We start from the raw sequence: 7644 nt of genomic DNA on the forward strand, positions 1-7644 counted from the left end.
ATATTTGCACACTATATGTCTACTAAGGGATATTGAAGATCTACAACTCAACAAAGACAAAGCAAACAACCCAGTCAAAAACATGGGCAGAAGAGCTTAACAGACACTTAACCAAAGGAAAATTGCAAAATGGCCAACAGGCGCATGAAAACATTTTCAGCATCACTTGTTATCAGGAAATGCAAATCAAAACCACAATGAGATACCACCTCACACTGGAAAGAATGGCCCACAGGAAAAAAAAAAAGAAACAACAAAAAAACAGAAACGACTTGCTGTCGAGGATGTGGTGAAAAAGCAACAGTCTTACACTGCTGGTGGGAGTGCAAACTGTTCTGGCCACTATGGAAAGCCATATAGAGCTTCCTCAATACACTGAAATTGGGTCTATATGACCCAGCAATTTCATTCCCAGGAATCTACTCAAAGGACACAAAAACACTAATTTGAAAGGAAACCTGCACTCCTATGTTTACTTACAATAACCAAGATATGGAAACAACATAAATGCCTCCCAAACAGACAAATGGATCAAGAAGATGTGGTCTATACACACAATGGAATACTACTCAGCAATCAAAAAGGATAAACTCATGCTATTTGCAGCAACATGGTTGGAGCTGGAAGGGGATTATGCTAAACAAAATAAATCAGAAGCAAAAGGACAAATAATGTATGGCTTCACTTACGTGCAGAATATGAAGAAACCAAACAAAAGGTCAAGAAAAAGAAAAAACTTGCTGGTGACCAGAGACCTGAGGCGTAGAGCAGTGGAGGGGTCAAAACAGAGAGAGAAAAGCAGAAGGACTAGGTGGCTGGATCACAGGTTCTACGGAGCTGGGAGAACTATGGTGACTGCACCTGAGGGGAGAAATCAAACACTGTCAAAAACTAACAACAATGTAAAAAAAAAAGTATTTAAAAAATAAAAAAGAGAAAACTTGGAAATCTTTCCCCTTGACTGTTTTTTCATAAAATGATAATAGAAATCTTACTCTAGCTCCAGCCAAGAGGGGGGATTCATTATGAGGGATTTTGAGAGCATTTCGGGAAGACACACGGAATGCGTGTGAGCCCAAGGAATGAACTGGAACCAGAGATTTGAGTGTTCTCTGAACTCCCAGGCTCCACTACAGCTCGTCTTGGCACATCTGTTTCATTTTCTTTTCCTCTCTGTACCTTCTGCTCCTTCTCAGGCCCAACTGGTAGAAACAAAGCTAGTAGCAACTTCTAACTGTCACATGTTAGAGAATCATTCAATCCTTCATTCACTCATCAAATATTTATTGATATTTATTACTGATCCCCACAGTGAGTGAGCTGCCTCTCTTAGGCCTTGCACTATAGCATTGAACAGGTCAACAAATCAATTGGAAGATCACATTCTAATTGGGGGCCGATAAGGTAAGAAGCTAATACTCCAAGATAGCATAACTCCAAGTGATGGGATGTTGAAGAAAAGGAAAAGGTTGATGCAAGTTATGACTTGGGGAAGTGGCTGCTTTGGATCAAGACACAAAGACTGAAACTTGAAAGATGAGTCTTGTGGGACAGTTGAGGGAAACCTACTTCAGTTTTCAGAAGGAGATGAAATGTAAAGTGTCTAAGTCTGGGCTGAGCATGCCATATTTCAGAGGGGGGAGGATTAGGGAGGCTGAATAAGGGGTAGAGCAACATCTAGAAGGCGGGCAGAAGCTGTCTGAGAACCGTACAAACATAGGTCACGAGTTGGCTTTTATTTTGGAGCAATGTCAAATCATTGTCTGTTCTTACTCAGGGGAGATACTGGATCTGATGTATATTTTTAAGCTTAAGCAAGCAGACTGTCATTAGGTAGTTATGATTTTCCTTTCTTAAACATATGCTTTTCTTAAGTTGCCAATTTGGGATCTAAATCCCACAGAGAAAAGACTGATTTGTCCAATCTGGAGCAGGTGCGCATGCCTCAATAGCTTTGACCTTTCAATACGAATGGTTGCTCCTGTGTGACTGTGTGTTTAGAGAAAGAAGAATTTTTAGAAATACTGTGATAGACAGTCTTATTGCTCACTCTAAGTCCTAATGCAAAAACTGAAGTTCTCTGTGAGTTTTTTTATTATACGGCCAAGCAGCGATATGGCATAAATTGGAGAAGCTTCAAGGAATTCATGCTATGGAAATTGGAAGAGCGGTCTGTCCTTGGTTTGTGGTTTCTGCCTCTGTCTACATCATCCACTCCAGACATATGCACCACTCACTTAAAATTTTGAAGGTGGTCTTAGTGGAATTGGCAGATGCATCATTTTCCTTCTGCCTAAACTGGATGGAATTCCTGGTGTCTCCAAATGCAGAGAGTTCTTAGCTTTCTTTGCAACTTATTAGAGGGCACCGGATCAGCTCTAGATTGTTTACTGTTGCAGTCACCGTGATGGTGACACAGTATACTCAATTTATTTGTTAAATATGTAAATTATGATGCCATCCAAAATATATCCCCATTTTATGTCTGTTCTGGAAACTTCGAGGAAATTGATGTCTTTGGATCACGAGGAAGAAAAATACAGTATCTTTGATTAGAAAAAAAATGTAAGAACATTATGGCTAGGTAGAGCATTTGAAATACTTGGCGGCCTCTGGGTTTTTTTGTTGGTTGTAGACAAAAGCTCTGTATATCATCATGGTTTGTTGCTGTAATTACCTTTCCTATTCCCTGCTATTGACACACCCCGCAAGCACAGCGGAGTCATGAGGCATAGTGGGTTCTTAATAAGTATGTACTAAATAAATCTTTACAACGACATCAAAATGTATTGACAGCAAAGATTTCATAAATTCTCTTGAAATCAGCCTGCCTGTTGGTAGAATGTTGCCGTTCAAAGTAAAATTTCTTCAGAAAATTTGTAAGAAAAGGAAACAAAACATACATTTTTTTTTTCAGGATGTGCAAAAATCTTTGCTTTTTCAAGGACAAGTCTTAAAGGTCTTGATTGGACCTGAAGAAGTTTTACTTTCATTGAGTGTTAAAGAAAGTTCTGCACATGACAAGGAGGGCTTCGTTACTGACCTACATTTTTTGGCCGATAATTTCAGCCATGCCAATGCAAGAAACTTCAGCTTCAATGCCTTGCAATAACTAATGTACTTTGAAGGTCTGTGATCTCTTTTGAACAAGCTGCTACAGTAGAACATACTATGAACTACAGATGGAGAGAAAATGTCCTTGCACTTTCTGCTTGAATGTGGCAGCCAAGATTGAATGGGGGCAAGGAGGAGCAAACAGGAAAAAAACATGAAGAGAATTTTTGCGACTCAGAATAACAGTTCAGAACCTGTTTTGATCCAAAGATGAATCTAATATTTGAGTTTACAAGGAGTGTTGGGAAATTATTTCCCTACTTGCCTCTGGTTGATCCACTTGTAAAAGTTTATGGGTTCAAACTAATTAAAAGGAAGCCAGTGATTCTTCATCTGGTTTTATAAAAAAAAATAAAAGAAAATGGAAGCAGAGGGCAGTGTGACCTGTCTAGTAACACATTAAATGCCTCCATAAAGCACAGGTTAAAAAGGAACAAAATTCAGCACAGCTTCCTGAGTATAAGTCCGATGCAATTCAGGGGAGTCTGTCGATAGCTTTCGAAGGATTTTAGAAAACCACTGTTATTCCAACGTTCAATACACAGATGAAATAACGCAAGGGCTCAAAAGAGCTCTGTGATGGTTCTGCAGATAATGTTCATTTTCCTGGCTCCTGAGAGGCCTCCGTGAGATGCGTAGGAGGAAGGAGAGGCAGCTGTGGGCAGGCGCCCTGCCAATGTTTCACGCACATGACCTCATTCGTTTACTCACACATATACACTAGTGCACACATGCACAACCATACACACACACTTATATATATCATCTCAATGCTGTCTCCATCCAGTTTTTGTTTTTGTTTTTATGCAGGTAACATTGGTTACAACACGCTATATGATCTCTGATCTTGGAGATACATTGGTGCCTTCCAGCACTTTCAGAGATGGCAGTGAGTGGGCATTGCCAGGTAATAGACCCCCGGTGTATTTGAAGCCAGAAGACCTGAGTCTTGAGTCTCAAGTTGTTCCTTATCAAGTTGGGTGACTTTTGGCAAAACATAAGCTCCTCAAATAAAGCCGGGGGTGCATCTTGCCCGGACTGTCCAGGCAGGGCCCCTGAGGACAAGTAAGTTAAAGAATGAGAAAAAAAAAAAAAAAAGAATGAGAAACATCCTAAGTACTAAACCAAAGAGGTCTCATTAGGAGGTATTAAAAGTATTCCTTATGTGATTTTAAACTAATTTATCTCTTAATTATCTGTTTTCCCAGTCCTACATGCTCCAGTCAGAAAATCTTACTTCCTTTGTCCAATCACTTTAATCAATTTTTTTGATTAAGCAATTTGTCCAGTTGCTTAATCCCTGGTCACCTAAATTTGTCTTTCTAGTTTTCTATATTCTTCATGGTGTGCTCCTTAGCGTTAACTACAATTCTGTATTGTTGACAGTCTGTCAAAAACTTACATTAAAAATTTTAAAAATCATATCCATATTGTGGTAAATTTGAATTATGAAAAAGGAATTCCACTATATTATAAAGTAGATAGTAGTGATTATTTTAATTAACATCAACAAATTACTATGTGAATTAATAATACATATATATATATATATATATACACACACACACACATACGCTTTAAGGACAGAGAACAAACAAGCATATATACAAGTGAGACTTTGAGAAATCAAGTAATCTTTTGTCTTTAGCTCCATTACCTGCAAAAAAGAAAATTTCAATCTCTGTGTTGTATAGGAAAAAAATATTAGGAAAGAGAAATGTTTCAAACGAAAACATTCTTCCAAACACAAGAGATATACTATAAGGTGCATCAGTTTATTGCTGTGATAAACTGTTTATGACAGTCTAAGGCATAATTACCTCATTTCACATCTAATTTTCTCACAATAGACCATAAATTTTTGAGATCAAGCATGGAGCTTTCCCTAGCACTGATTCAGTCAACACCACATAGTAACCACTCAATGAATATTTCTATAATTAAGAAATGAATCCACAACTAGCAACTCAGAATGGGTTGATAGGAATACAGAAATGGGTCTATTCAAAGGAAGGTATTTTTGTTGGTGTGAATAAATTTAATGCTGTCCTTGCAGCTCTGCGGATGTGCCTCTGTGTCCTTTCAGTGAAAGAGGGACAAATTTGACCAGAACAGGAGAAGCTAATGAGCACAGGGCAGGCCTCAGCACCGTGGACCGTCCACTTTGATCAGTTCTCCAGCAAAGCAGCCTTGTCCAGCTGGGAAATGAGGGCTCCTCTGTGGAGATTCACTATCTCCAGGAGTCATCACCACTGCTCTCCTCTCCAGCATGCCACTGGCTGCTCTGCTATTCCAGCCACCACCTCCAGAACCTGAAAGGTCATAATGGAAAATCTCATTCTAGGTCTGTTTCTACATCCTTGCTCCTTACAAATAATTCTAATAAAAACAATCTTTTGAAAGTATCTTTCCATTTCAATTTATGTGATATGGCTCCTGTCAAAAGCCAGACTGCTTTGTGTCCTTACTGAAGGTGTTTTCTTAACAAGAATCGTCCACGTACCGATTAAGTCACTTTCCTGCAGAGTTGTGTCCATCTGTCGCATAAGAAGAACAGGAACCTTTAGAGACAGCTAAAGAAAACGAGAGGAAGTGTTGGGAAAATGAGCAGCTATTAAAAAAGGTAAAAGGCTGCCAGTGCTTCTAACTGATGAAAGCAATTAATTAAGCATTAGGAAGAAGAGGGAGTGTGTGGCATGGCGTAAGTGATAGCCACAATTCATGGTTCTTTTATTTCTAGAAGTTAACATGCAAAACCCCATGGTCTTCTAAAACGAAAACTTCAGCCGTTAATGATGCCTGTTTCCTTGTGAACGTAGCAGATGTCTCTCCAAATGACTCAACTGTGTGGATATTATTCGAGTTATATTACAAAGTGCTGAGGCACAATGAAGCCTAAGTAGGAGGAATGAGGTGCAAAGGTGTGGAGGAATAGGGTTTGAGCAATTAGGAATGAAGAAAGGAGGTTGTATGTTTAAATCTGCTCTTTCTTTTCTAAAGCACCCTAAAGTTTATCAGCAAAAACTATCTCTCCGCCTGTTCTTTCACACAGCAATTATTGCAATTTCTTAATCTCAGGAGGATGCTGGTATCGTCTAAGCAATAAAACCTGTTTTGGAATGATGTTATGGGCTTGCAAAACACTTTTTCTAAGACTTCTTAACATCTCAGGACGTTTTTTTCTCTAGAGAGGATATCATATCCCGTGTATGTGACATATTTAAGGAGAGCAGGGACGTCAATGACAATTTATTTCTGGTGAAGAGAAAACAGAAAGGGTGTTACCTACAGATCAAAAGGCAGCCATGAAAATCGGCTTAGTCCAGTGCTTTTTGTTGTTATTAGAAGCCAGAAAGCTCTGGAAAAATGATATATGACCTTAAATCTGAGTAGAACCAAATAAACCTGATGACTTTCTCTAAGCAAGAGGTGAGGAGCTGGGCTAGAAACCTGTTTTGTGTGACGATCGAGAGATACATCATACTGATTTAATTGGTATAAAGATTGAAATGCTTGCACAAAATTATCCCTCCAGGGTTCTTTTACTGCCAAGATATTATAGATTTATACCCAGCTAGGTAAAACTTCTTGGAGAGGGTAATTTCCACCCTAATACAAAGTCTAAAAAAAGTTAAGAAATAATGAATTTATAAAAAGTTAGAGTTGACAGTTGGGAAAAAAACGCTTCTACAACCACAGAGTAAATAGTGGCCTGGCTAATTGGATACAAATTCTGTAAACCTCCCTTGTGTGGATCCCATCTCAGCTACTAAAATGCATGATTATAGAAAATAAAAGAGAAAAAAGATCTTAAAGGAATTGCATTCCCTCAGGTAGCGTGATGAGCCTCTGAAGGTAAGCTTTGCATAAGATCAGCGGAATTTAGGGCAGGGATGTGAAAGATTAATGACATTATAATTCAACATTACAGGGTTTGCCAACCATATTTCATTCATTATCCACTAAATTAGCGATCCAAGCCACTGCCAACGAGCAGCAAGACAATGCAAAGGCAGATAAAAGTCTGGGCCATGTCACTTGCTCACTAATCACTCGAAAAAGAAAACCTGTCACTGCTCAGCACCATACAAACAACATCGGAGTGTGATTCTTTGCAAAAGAGCCTTAAAATGAGCTCAGACACAGGGCATCTAGATGCTGTATTATTTCCCAGGGAAACAGCAGAAATTCCTGTTTTAATCACGCATGGAACAGCCATGGTAGGCCAGTTTCTCTGGAATAATTCCTTGGGGAGTTATTTCTTATCCTTTATTTCCTATCTTTTATTTCCTGTCACCTCTCCCTCCATCAACGCTGAAGTATGAATCACTACCTTCTGGAAAAGACCGGGACGTGACGTCTTAGAGAAGTGAAATGGTTTACCCAGTTCCCCCGGCCGGCAGGTGGGGAACCAGAATCCAAGTGCAGGCCAGGCCTCTAGCACAAGCTGCTCTAGCGAGGTGCTTCTCATGACGAATCAGTCTTTTAAGTTTCCATTGGTCACTTATATGAGGAGACATTGTTGAAAAA

The sequence above is a fragment of the Talpa occidentalis genome, unplaced genomic scaffold (genome assembly GCF_014898055.3).
Source record: "Talpa occidentalis isolate TD23 unplaced genomic scaffold, MPIMG_talOcc4v2.1 talOcc4.16, whole genome shotgun sequence".
NCBI lineage: Eukaryota > Metazoa > Chordata > Mammalia > Eulipotyphla > Talpidae > Talpa > Talpa occidentalis.